This window comes from Paralichthys olivaceus, chromosome 4 (assembly GCF_024713975.1).
Source record: "Paralichthys olivaceus isolate ysfri-2021 chromosome 4, ASM2471397v2, whole genome shotgun sequence".
NCBI classification, from domain to species: domain Eukaryota; kingdom Metazoa; phylum Chordata; class Actinopteri; order Pleuronectiformes; family Paralichthyidae; genus Paralichthys; species Paralichthys olivaceus.
In genome coordinates, this window is record NC_091096.1 from 10,559,375 (window position 1) to 10,572,433 (window position 13,059).

At 39.8% G+C, this 13,059-nt stretch overlaps 1 protein-coding gene across 1 annotated transcript in view; it reads left to right on the forward strand.

Annotated features, from left to right (window-relative positions):
• Positions 1–3,432: 3,432 nt before the first annotated feature.
• rnf180a (ring finger protein 180a) overlaps positions 3,433–13,059 on the forward strand; it is a 57,372-nt gene continuing 47,745 nt past the window's right edge. Inside the window, exon 1 of the mRNA XM_020102688.2 lies at positions 3,433–3,659. The gene's annotated coding sequence lies outside the window, so the exon portion shown is untranslated. The remainder of the gene's footprint in view (positions 3,660–13,059) is intronic.

Below are 13,059 nucleotides of genomic sequence, written 5' to 3' on the forward strand. Positions count from 1 at the left end.
TCTTCCCTCTTAGGTACTTACATTTGAGGACATGTTTGAATTTTAATATATATCAATAATAATAAAAAAATTTCATTCATTCGGGCAAATTATACAATAATACACTAAACACACCTGCAAAATGTTCCACAGTAACGTCAGTCTCCTCAAACCCTGTTAGACAAGCAGCACCGAGTTCATCCAGGTTGAGCTCACCCACATGAGTAAAACATCAGACGCATCTCAAAGTAACTGAAATCTTTTCATCAAGTCTTTGGGTCGGTTTGCATATGTTCTTGACAACGCTGATTATAATCATTAAAACACTTTTCTGTCTCACAAATGAAACATGTGTTCACGCTTTTGCTTTAAGAATAGTTTGAAGCTGTCTCACATTCCTATGCTTTGACAATCACCTTTCAATGCGATTGTGTTCAAGACTAAATATTTGAGAGCGTGTGTGTGTGTGTGTGTATGTGTGTGTCTGTGTGCCCATTGCCTCTGTGTTTTCTAATTGAAAGCGACGGTTCTTGTCTGCCTCTGGAAGCCTGTAATTAAAACCTGAGGCTCTGAGCATGTGTGATCATTACGTGGCCGTACCGCTGCACTGTACCTTTCAAGTGTGGGGGAACCGAGGGTATTCAAGCTTGACTGTACCTGTGTGTGCACCCACACGTCTCTCTCTCTCTCTCTCTCTCTCTCTCTCTCTCTCTCTCTCTGTGTGTGTGTGTGTATAACATCTTAAGTCCGACACTTAAGATTTGATGAGAAATGTGAAACGTGAAACGTCTGCTGATTAAAGTGTCACTGATTAATGAGTTGTAATCAGGAAGTTAGACGCTTGTATCAGAGCAACAAACTTACTGCTTCATCTAATCTCACTCTATTCTAATGGCAGTGACATGATGCACATTACCACATGCTTTCCCTAAATGGCACCATGTGGAGTGAGTGTGTGTGTTTAACCGACAAATGGAAAGAAAGATAATCATTATTTTGACTCTTTGTCTCGACAGAATTTCTTGTTAATAGAGAAAAGAATCATTGGATTTAAAATAATCATTAGAGGAGCCTCATTCTGAAGCGGCTGGCACTGAGAGGTCCTGGCAGGTTCTTTGCAAAGTATTTGACTCTTTTGAAGCAGTGTGACTGAACCAGTAAATACTTTCAAGTATCACCATCGTTACAAGTGGAGAAAATGCTTTCACATCAACCAACTGTCAGCAAAACGGAATAGGAAAAAAAAACCATGAAAAGTAAAACTCCTTGGTGATGAGAGTGCAACAAAAATAAATAATCATTCTGTAAAGGAACAGAGACGGGAGCACAGGAAATTGACATGTTCTTTGAATCTACTTCTTATCTCAGAATATTACAGTATTTATTGAGCTGCGTGCGGGCTGTGGTGGAGTGCAGCACATACTAATCAGACAGGTGGGCACTGGCTGTTCCTCTGGTAATAAAGAAGCCTGGTTCTGTCTCTTGTCTCCCACCTGCTCATATCTTGGACACTACAGTCGCAGCATTATCACCACCGTTATCGTTCTCAGGATATGACTCTACACTAATACTTTTTGACAATCAACAAAACTGTGTCTGTATGAAGCACGAACAATCAAAAACAAGTCAAAATCAAAAGTATGCTGTGTCAGATATTTTGTCTTAATTTCTTATTCTTGTCTGTGTGATTTAAAACAGGAAACTGCTCATGGAACATTTTTGGGAAAAAATGAGTTTATACATCTATTGTTGCTTTAAGATGTTTCACTTACTTTGTTGAATGAAAATATTTGTACACTTTGAATAGAGGAGCTGAATAATTGGGTATTAGTAGGGATTTTATTAGAATTGGTTAAAAAAAATTCAAAAAATAAAGGTTTTTCATTTGGCAGGTAAAAATAATACACTGTTGGTTAATAAGGATGGACGACAGGATGGATCCCCAAACGTGAAGTCGAAGCGTCTTGATCGCCACCTGGTGGCTGGCTGCAGCATAGTTCATAAGTCCAGCCTCCTCTATGTTATTGGATGGGACATGGTCTGAACTTAAAAGTCAAAATAGATGTTCCCTCAAACATGGTTTCTGTTATTTCTCCTGCATCCAAGTTTGGTTTCAGTTCGTTATTTGATGCTATAGACACGCCGTGTAACACCATCATCGACAGCTGAGACTGACTCACGATTGGTCGAGCGCATGTATGGGCGGGACCTTAGTACCTCAGCTCCATGGCTGCTGTGCAGACTCTGGCCCCAGATGCACAAGATGGCAGTCTTCATATGAAGGATATTATGGCTTCATTTCTGGATAAGGTGAAGAAGAGGAGATGCATCATTCATCTTGCTGTCTTTGTTTAAAATAAATATATTTTTGGGGATGCATTTTAATGTTTGCGGCCACCAGACATCAGGGATCAATATGATTGACCACTGCAGGGTACTGATAAGGATTGGAGGCTGCTGATGAGCTGCGGGATTGCTTGTTTTAATCTGATCGCTGATGTGTACAAATGGCTGATACACTCTGAAGCAGAAACCAGTCATTTGTTCTTTTTGTTCTTCTGTATGGTGAGCCAACTCTTTTTTTTCTGAGTTTTTTACTCTCTGTATTATTCTTAGGTGCCAGGAGACATCTCTGCTTTGAGCATATGATCTGCTTCTTTTGTCCACATATCAAACTTGGTGAATCGCTGTAATGAGCCCTGCACAGCTCTCACTGGACTGAATTGGATATTGACGAAGTTGTCAGATTTCATTACTCTTGACAGTCTTCAGCTGACTTTAAAGACATCAATCATGTGTTCCACACAGCGATAAAGCTGAAGAGGAAAAGGAATTTAGTCAAGGAACACAGGTGGATGCTGCGAAGTAAAAACTAAAAAACAAGATGATTTAAAATTAAAAAAACTTGAGGTTTGCTTACTAGCTTTTTTACAGAGCAACCATCTATGTAATTAGGTAGCCTGGTAAGTTAGATTTTTATACTTCCATAAATAAAAATAAAGACTCACAGGAGTCATATTCATATTAAGGTGTTACCATATTGATCAGTGTCCATAAATGAGATGTCTGTTTTTTTAATTATTGTATGATGTCTAATGATGTGTACTGTTAACTGTGTGTTGCTCTGCAGTTTGTTTCATGGGACTGGGAACTAACTAACGAACTAAATCACCAGGTCCTACACTTCCCATAATGCAACTCTCTCTGCTTTCAGCCTGAATGTGAATAAAACCTTTACAGTAAAGCTGCTTCGCTGTTCGAGCTACAGTAGCTGCTGTAGTTCGCCTGGAGTGTAAAATAAAACTCAGTATACATTGAGTCTGAGCGGCGGTGAAGAGAAAGAGCTGAAAACAACCAGCTGTCTGGGACCTTTACATGTTTCAGGCCTGAAGAGGACGAATGTTGATGCTAATAAAGTTGGGTTTTTTTTCCACGGCGGCCATTTTGACAGGAAGTTTCAGGTGGACACAGGTGTAGCTACAGTCACATGAATGGAGGTTCACAAACACGTGGTTATACAATAGTCATTGACAAAATGGCCACAAATCAACCAGAAGACGATTCTCCCAGGTTGTGTGGATTTATATAAAGTCTTCTGGACACCAGCGACATGTCTCTGCAGATGAATGTTGTCCAGCGTGGCCTGGTCTCATCAGGCTGACAACGTACAGCCATCACAGGTAAGACGCTGTTGGTTTGTTCCCAGTGTTAGCTTAACAGTGTTAGCTTAACATCGTGTGCTCCTGTTGTCATCTGGTTGTTTTATTTTATTTTATTCACTGCGTGTGTTCTGTTAGCTTGCTGCTAAGTGCTAGCTCATGTTGCCATGCCCTCCATTTTGGTTTTCATTTTTGTAGTTCTTGTTAACATGGCTGCCTGTAGCCCTGGATTTGAAGTCACTCTTTGGTATTGGCTGCTTATTTTGCATGTGGTTGAGCTTTTTGGAGCAAAACCCACCTGATTTTCTCTCTGACATCCACAACATGATCTGTCAGCACATGGTGTTCACAGCCGTCCATGTGCCGTGTGGGAGGTAAACCTGAGGCCTGATTAGGGCTGGAATTTTAGAAACGCCATTAAACAAAATATGACTTCATGAATAGTATTAAAAGATGTGAATCACTGCAACAAATATGAATGACATTCAAATGTTTATGCATGAAAGCAAATGTTTGATTAGCAGAGCAAAAAAAAGAGTGATGGTGGCCCAAACTGTCCGAATCTCCGCCAGCGAGTTAAAGAGAAATTCACTTCAGTTACAAAAAAATTTAAAAATTAAGTTCATCTCCAACATTCAGCAAGGAGACTAATCAAGAATCAAAAGCAGAGTTTGGCGTGTTTGTCAAAGCGACAGCGCTCATGAATAAACTTCCAGCTTCCTTTCAGTTCAGTGAGTGGAGCTATGCAGTCAAGCTCTGGTCAAACATTTGAAATGTAATCAAAGAATCATTTTTCTGAAAACAACTGCTTTACACGTAACTAAGTTGATGCTAATTTGATTGAAACCTAAATGAGCAAAGTCTTTACATATAAAAATTGGCCCATATGAGAAGGATATGTAACAGAAACAATATGCACGGGTATAAATACTTTTGCTGTTGCAGATAAGATGTGCATGTATGTTTTTCTTCTTAATTTAAGTACTGTATAGTTGGTTGTATTTGGTTTTCTTTTTAATTATAGCTATTTATAAAATCACTTATGGTTAAAGTATAAAATATTAAGCCTCAATAATTAATTACATTTATTTATTTGAGTTTGAAAATAACTCTTAAATAAAAGAAAAAATCTATATGGTTGAGCTCTTTAAGGAACTCTGCAAACATTTAAGCCAGTGAAGGTTTTATTTATTGAGTAACTTGATGCAGTTAAAAGAAATCAGATTTGGTCTGACCACTCTTTGACTTTAGATGGCACCAATTCTGTCAGATATTTGGCAGAAAGAAGAATCTGCCACAGTTGTTCTGTAGATGTGATTCTCCTGTGTCCTCACTTGATCCCAAGTGCACCTCTCTCATACAAACAACTAAAAGCATGTTGAGAGCTTCAATGTAAGTGTCTAAGTTGCCAATAACACCTACAAGATGGAGAAAATGACCATTATATAAAGGGTTAAGTCCGTCTTTTTAAGTACATGGTAAATCAGATGGATGAGTGCTTGCCTTGAGTAAAATTAATTTAATTTCCTCATCCACAAATAGATTTTTCAGCTTGTCAGCGTTATCATAATGTCCCTGACATGATAGTGTAAATGGATGGAATTCCGTAAAAGAAATAATCCTAGAGTAAATCTCACCTAATCCCCTGAAATGTCTGGAAAGGAATCAATGATAAGCGGCGGCCATAAAGGAAAGCAGATAAGGCCTGTATCTAAAAAGACTGCGAGGGCCCCTTATCAGCGGTGTTATAAAACTAAAAAGTCCTCTTATCGGTTATTCTCTGTTTAAGTGCAAGGTGAATAACGGGAGGAAAAAAATGCACAGTGAGGGTAGAGCAGTGCTGTCTCTCCATGTGGAGGACACAGAGACTGATTCTGTGATCGAGCGTGTTTTGTCCATTGAGTGAGGATGAGTGTGTTTACATGGGAAGGTATTCATGCAGATTGAAGAGTGGTTGTTTGTGAAGAGATGAATTAAGAGAAAAGGTACTTTAATTAAGTGAGCAGAAACCGAAAAACTGGATGTGAATAACAATCCTACTCGGAAATATCAGTTGTTACCATAGGATTACTTAAACACTCACAAATATGCCTCAGAACCAATCAGTTTATGCAATCATCTGTGTCTCCTTAATGTTACAATACACTGGGATTATGACTTTGTGAGTCACTGCCTCTTATGGATTTGTTCTGTCACCTTGGTGGCAGAATGACATCTTACTGATAACAATCCCCTCTTATGTTTACACTTTCAAATTTCCCTGGAGTATTTAGTTACTGTAACTGGAACACTTTACTCAACTGGATAATATCAAATCTTTGCTGTATTTAAGTCCCATTCATACTGTTTATTTCTCAGAATAAAATGAAATAATATACGCTTATCAAAGCTAAATTATAGTGCTGTTTTCCACACTAGATCGTCGTCCATAGCCAGACACCATCTCAATGATGTTTAGTCAGTGCTGTCTGAACTCAATGTGATTCTCTTATGGAGGAAAATCCCTCTGGTTTGTTTGTATTTCTTTAACCAATCACAATCATCTTGTGCGGTACCATAGCCTGTATATCAAGATGGATGACATGTCTCCTCCACTTCATCCCACAATCCAGATATGAAGCCGAAATACGCATCTGTACAGTGGCGTCGAGCCCATGGCCAGTTTCCTTATGGGACAATAAAGTATACCTTACCTTACCAATCACAAGTCAGTCTATGGAGGAGTCAGCTGCCTAAAATAAGTGACCAATGGCAGCCTCATACCCACCCACCCTCATCTGGTGAGTAGGACTAGCATTGGAAAGATAAGCCTTCTTTTTTAGTATTTATTATGAGACTTAGTTGGCAAAGCTCCATATCGAAGCTGAAAGAGTGTTTGTTGTCAAAACATGACTTTCCTCTACTTCATTATCCATGTGATGATGTTAATAAGCAGAATTTTGTCCAGTGAAGCCCGGGACAAAACCACCATTGATTAATTTCACAATAACTAACATGCTGTGAGTTTAACTGCGACATGGCAGCAATGATGACTGAGAGCTTTTGTTTGATATGGCGTGCAATAATCACGCTGTCAGCCTCTTGACACATGTTTGACAGTGTGATAACAGGTTCACTGAAGTAGCTGTAACTGGAGTGCGTGATCAGAGAGCAGAGTAAATGGAGTGTACAAATCACCATCCGCCTCACACAAACGCTCAAACCCATGCTCGCCATTATCACTCCTTTTGCCCAACTCCCACCCTTCTATCCTTCTCCATCTTTACATCTCTCTGCTGGTGGCTGATTAATATTGAATGACAAAGAGTTTATAATAAGGTGGCATATGTGAATATCGTGCATGCGTTTCTCTACAAACGTGCCACATCTCAATCCACAAGGACACTAATAATATGGTGTAGCTTGTGCATAGAATTCCTGTCTAATCGCTGCAGCTTGAAAAGAGAAAAGCATTCACTGTGGTGTTTTAACTCACTGTCACCGTCCAATTTTCTCCTCAGTAAAGTGAACAGCACTCCAAAAACCGTTGGCCGCCTCCAGCTCCCACATGTCAGTTGTCAAAGTCCCTCAACAGCGAGGAATCCTCAACGAGACAGTTCCGGATGCCCTGGAGGTCCAGACACCTTGTTGGATTACCTGATTGCCTGCGGTTTCAATTTCGCATTATAGGGGATTTACAAGTTGAGGAAAGGATTTGATCAGCGGCAGCATATGCTTATGATATTATTACTCTGCGTGCTACCTGCTTGATATACATGTCAAACAGTGGGGAAGTCACCCTGCTTGGATGTAATTGCGCTGTCATGATTATCATAATTTCATACTGAAGCAAATTATTACTTGTGTGAAATCTACTCATGGTGTTGAACACGTGACAGTGGATTGTGTTTTTAATCTGACACAGAGGTTTCTATGCAGCTCTCGATTTTGCATCATCTGTCAGTACTTTACTCCGGTTTTTCTCAGTTTTAAGGGTCTGTAATCAAAATTAGATCTGAACCAGAGTCTGTTCTCTGTGATTCTTCAGTGTAAATAATCAAATATCTACTGTTAAAATTCAGATTCACATTCAGGAGAGGGGTGATATTGAGTGAAGCATGCAGGAGGCAGGACACGTTGAATCTCAGGTTTACAATATAGACTGTCACGACCAGATCCTCTTACCTCATCTCTTTTTTTCATTTGTTTAAATGTTATAAAATAAATGTGGCTGTTTTTATGACGATCAAAATGAATTAGGGCAGATTAAATTTTCAAGTAAATCTAATTGTGCTCTCTGACATTTAATATATTAAAAACTGATGTGACACAGTCTGCAGTCACCAGTAGTTGTTAATCTGGTTGTAATTACCTCCTGAATCGTTTTTTAAATGTGTGTGCATACTAATCTACACACTGAACATTGAAATCTGTTTTATCTGCTCTTCCCTCCCTCCACTCTACACTCATTTACCCTCCTTTATCATTGTGTTTCTGTTGCGTCTGTGTAACTGTCTTTTATATTGAAGCTTTTTGATAGCAGAATTGTTATTTCTGCATCCAGCTCCTGACCACCCACCTGCTAGAGGCATGTACGTGACAGGCTTAAGGAATTACTGCGGTGGCGTTTCTTGCAGAGAGTTGTGACAAAAACGAAACCTCTCAGCTTTTATGCTACTTGATGAGGAGCCAGGAGTCCTGACTGTAATTACATTGTCGGGAAAGGAATTCATCTCCTCCTCTTCTACTGACAGGTGAAAAAGCAGTGCTGTGTGAACCGAGGGCCAAAGGCAGAGAAAGTTGTTAGCAGGGAAACTCACTGATCATCTGTAGTTCTGTGGTGAGACGCGGGCGGAGGAGGGAGATGGAGGCCTGAAATAAGAGGAGAGGAAATCTCAAAAGTGAATACATTAACAGCTCAACCACTTTGATGAAAGTTGTCAGAAGCTTTGAAATACATAACAATGAATCGCCTGGTAGTTGCAAATCTTTGTTCTGCTTACATAATGAATTCATAAACAAAGGAGAGGTGACTTGTTATGGTGGCACTTAGCCCATCATTTACAGCAGGGGAAAGCTTTTTTTTTGTTAGTGGTTGAAAACAAATTCCTACTGAGTGATTTCTTTACTTTCAGAGTAGTTGACCTTTGCTGCAATTTTGAATGAGATGATAATGATATTTACTGGTGAATCACAGCTATATCACTTGCCGTTATTAAGATGGACAATGCTGTATAGGTCATAAACGTAGCCTCCTCTATTTTAGTGGATTGGACCAATCAACTCATTGGTCTCAATAATGCAGGAAACTATAGGAAAACTGGGATTGAGGCTTCCACACAGACAAACACACACACATTAACACCATCTATTTTTTTCTCTCTTGCACCGTTTGCTCAGGCTCGTATAATCCCCCCTGCGTCGACATTTCCCTTTGATACTTACACAAACACTCATGCACAGTGGAAGGTTAACAGCCGTTGGTCTTTCTTGGACAATGTGGGGTCAGATCAGCTTTAGAGGATTTAAGGAACAATCACAGACTAAGCCTTTTGAGAAAAATAAGTCTTCAGTCCACAGACGTACATAAGCTGCTTCCCGTCCATTCCTTATTTTGGGTGTTCACCTCAGCATATACCTTTTTCATTAGCGTATCCCCTTCTGATTACATAAGTTAAGGAGATTTAGTTTTTAACCTTATCCATTTGTTTATCAATAGGATTAGTGTGTGTGTGTGTGTGTGTGTGTGTGTGTGTGTGTGTGTGTGTGTGTGTGTGTGTGTGTGTGTGTGTGTGTGTGTGTGTGTGTGTGTGTGAACTTGACCTAAGCATGTTTAAGGTTATAGGCATCAAAGGGAAGAGATATTTTCACTCTATATGCCTCCCAGGGAAGGACATACAGTAAATGGTTGCCATGCTTCAATATGAGACATGCCTTTACAGTCATGCTCATGCACACACACTGGGCACACATGCACTCAAATCCTAAATGTAGGATTATTACCTTGCTAAGATTTGCACCGCATGGGCCACAGCAGGAAAGAAAAGATTGATTTGTGGGAAGATGTACTCTCCGAATGTCAAACAATCCATTTGACATTGGGAGCTATAGACACATTTTAACAACAAAACCACTACAGTTGAATATTGCAGAAAATGTAGAAATGCATCAGCCATATCATGGAGTAAGGACAAGGTCAACTCTTGATATGAAATATTTTGAATTGGCTGATTCTTTAAGATTCAGAAGAATGCAAGAATGAAGCAGACGGCAAAGAATAACTAGATTTAACTGTAACTGCAATCACTTAGCATATCACATTCACATATTGCAACAGTAAGCTCAAGATGTTATTCTGCATTATGTATATAGACTTGATGTGTGTGTGTAATGCGTCCACCAATGTTTAGTACCTGTGTAAATGGTTATAATAGTGTATAGTGTACCAAAACTGGCAGTAATCAGTCTACATCAGCTCAGGGTTGGAAAGATAAATGATGCAAAAATAAATGAGGGATTTAAGGTGGCTAAAATTTGTTTGCTTGTGTTTGCTGCAGGCCTCTATCTGCATTATTTCTCTCTCTGGATTTATTCCTGTGACAACAATCCCTTGTTTTTTCAGAGGATACAGACAAAATTACTAAAATGACAATGTCAGACTATCCACAGACACCAGGCTGTACCAATGCTGCGATAAACAGGCACTGTTCTGTTCTCCGGTAATGAATATGGGCTGTTTGGCAGAAATGTTCTCACATGTGTTCATTTTAAAAGACCTCTGGGTTTTCTGCATTAATAGTATTCTAGTCACTAGTTTTTGTGTTTACGATGAAAGTAATAGTGTTCATATCTAGTTCCATGTCCACGAGTTATGACATATTTTATGTTACAGGGAGTGTGTTCCCTTATGTCATAGGACACAAACGTCATAGTCAAACAGTAGTAACTACATATGGGTGTTTTAAGCTTTTTATATATTCAGGTTTCTTCTGTTTATCACATTTAGTTTAGCAACCTCAGGCAGTTGAATGTCTATCATTGTAAAAAAACTCTTCTTGTGCCTTGTGAACACTCAACTGCGTCTTGAATTTCTACACCTGAAAAACGGTTTCTTTGTGAACGTGGCTGCAGGGTGCTGTTTTACATATTAGTGTCTTAAGGAATAAGCTGGTGAAACCCTGGTGTCTTCTTCAGAAAACTCACATTACCTGCTGACATCTCAGTTAAAAGCAAACCCGCCGGTTGCGAACATAGTGTTGAAGGCTTAGAACTCCTGCTGGAGAAACAAGCACAGAATACAGCCTTCACATGGAGTGAATCTGGGTAGTCTTTAAAAACCTTATTTCCCATATGGAAGTAAATTTTTAATGTTTTTTTGAATTGTTGTAGGTCTGAAGTTTCCAAAAGACTATCCTGTGGGAACATGGATTGTATATAGAACTAAATAACACATCTGTACTTCCTCCTGCTCTTCAGAAATGAGGGGCAAACTGTCTCCAATACGAATGTTGCCATCTTGAGCTGAGTCACTTGGAGCCTGTGCAGTAGTTACCAGGGATACATATGCTCGTCTGATCACAAATTACTCTCAGCTGTCCATCATGAGTTGACACCCCATTTTATACCATCAAAAAATTACTTAAAACCCAATTTACAGGGAAAAATTAGCACTTGGACAAACCTCAGTGTGATAAGGCAGAGTTTATGATCTGTACTGCTGCCACTGACCAGGGGGCGATGAAGACACTTGATCACATACGTGTTCCTTTATACCTTGGAGCTCGGGGGCACATCCCTCAATTTTGTTCAGGACATCATTGCCTTCTCTTTACAGTAACTATACTTTACTGACAGGCCTGTGCATACTCCACTGAGCTGAATGATGGAGTCTGATTGCAGCGTCCAGTGCCTTTGACAGGCTGGAGCATATGTTAAGGATCAGATTATCCTGTCCAGCAACACATTTTTACCATCTTTATCACTTTTAATCTCAGTTCTCTTATTGGCTGATCCTTCCTGAAAATGGATTGTCCTTTTGCATTAGTGGAAGGGTGAAGGGTGTAGCCTTGTGTAGCAGTAGGTGTATATAGCATCATGATAGCAGACTGTGACTGAATGAGTAGCGAGGCTTTGTAAATTTGCTCAGTGTGTGTTTACTCCTCTCTTATTTTTCCAGTCTGGAGGTGCGACCCGTGGCACACATGGAAGCAATCATCATCATAGTCATTGTGACTGATGGAAATGGAAAAGCTCTCCCCGTCATTACCAACATATAGCATGTGTGAGTCCATCTGGTGTCCCCACACAACAGTCTCCATCTGCTCCTCCTCTAAGTTGGTGTCATTATCAGTGGAAAAAGCTTACAATATTTTAGACAGAAAAGCCAGACACCTCAACCTTCGTTGAAGGCAGAGACATAAAGCATCTTTCCTCACTGAAATGATTGAAGAGTTTGATCACAATCAGTGTGAAAATTCCAGTCCACTTTGGTGTGCCACAGTCTCTGTCTGATAGATGATAGTTGTACATCACAGGAAAGGTCCCTTCACTTGAAGACAGGAAATTGTTTCTGTATGTTTCATGGTCATACTTGTGCGGCTTTGTGTGTCTCCTGGAATTATTAAGTGTCTCCTCATTTCTACCTTTAGAGAGCTCACTAAGCATATAATGGCATTCCAGTGATGATTCTACATCTAGGCAGCAGTAATGAGGACAGTTTCTTCAATTTACACACATTTTCTTGAACCACGCAGTAATGGACAGTTTCAGGAACTTTCCATGTAAACATACTGACAGTGCTCATTTATCTCTCCTGGACTGGGGAACCTGCAGTCATTTATTATCTGCAACGCACGGCACCTCGGATGCACTGGTCATTCTTAATGTGGGTGTGTGTGTATCTGAAACAAATAGTCAGATACTGCTGATCCATCTGAATCACTGACACAAACACACCATATACATTAAAAGAATCCTATAAGTGTAAATGTAAGACTCAATATCAATCAATAGCGATACGATAAAATAGGATAAAACTTTATTTTTCCACACACCAGGGAATCAGGTCCCAGCTTTTCTATATGGTTTATGTGCAGAAGTCTGTATATGTAGCTGTGTGTACACATATGGCTTTAGTGTTGATACCTGCAGCCATGCATCAGAGCTGCTTTTAAAGAAACAGTAGAGTCTAACTTGGACAAAATGAGCATTGGCTCACACTCACAGACTCATAACATTAAACTGTTTCCCCCAGTGTGCTTTGAACACAAGCCGTGCTGCAAGGTTGGTGTGTTTGTTTGAATGTGTGACAGCAATGGCCCTTGATTGGGCTCCCAGGGCTTACGCCTCCTGGCTGAAATCAAACCTGTAGCTGAGTGAAGTGACACATCTGAGGATGTTTCATGCATATCATGGTTGCACAGAGCAGGTTCTTGTTTTTCTA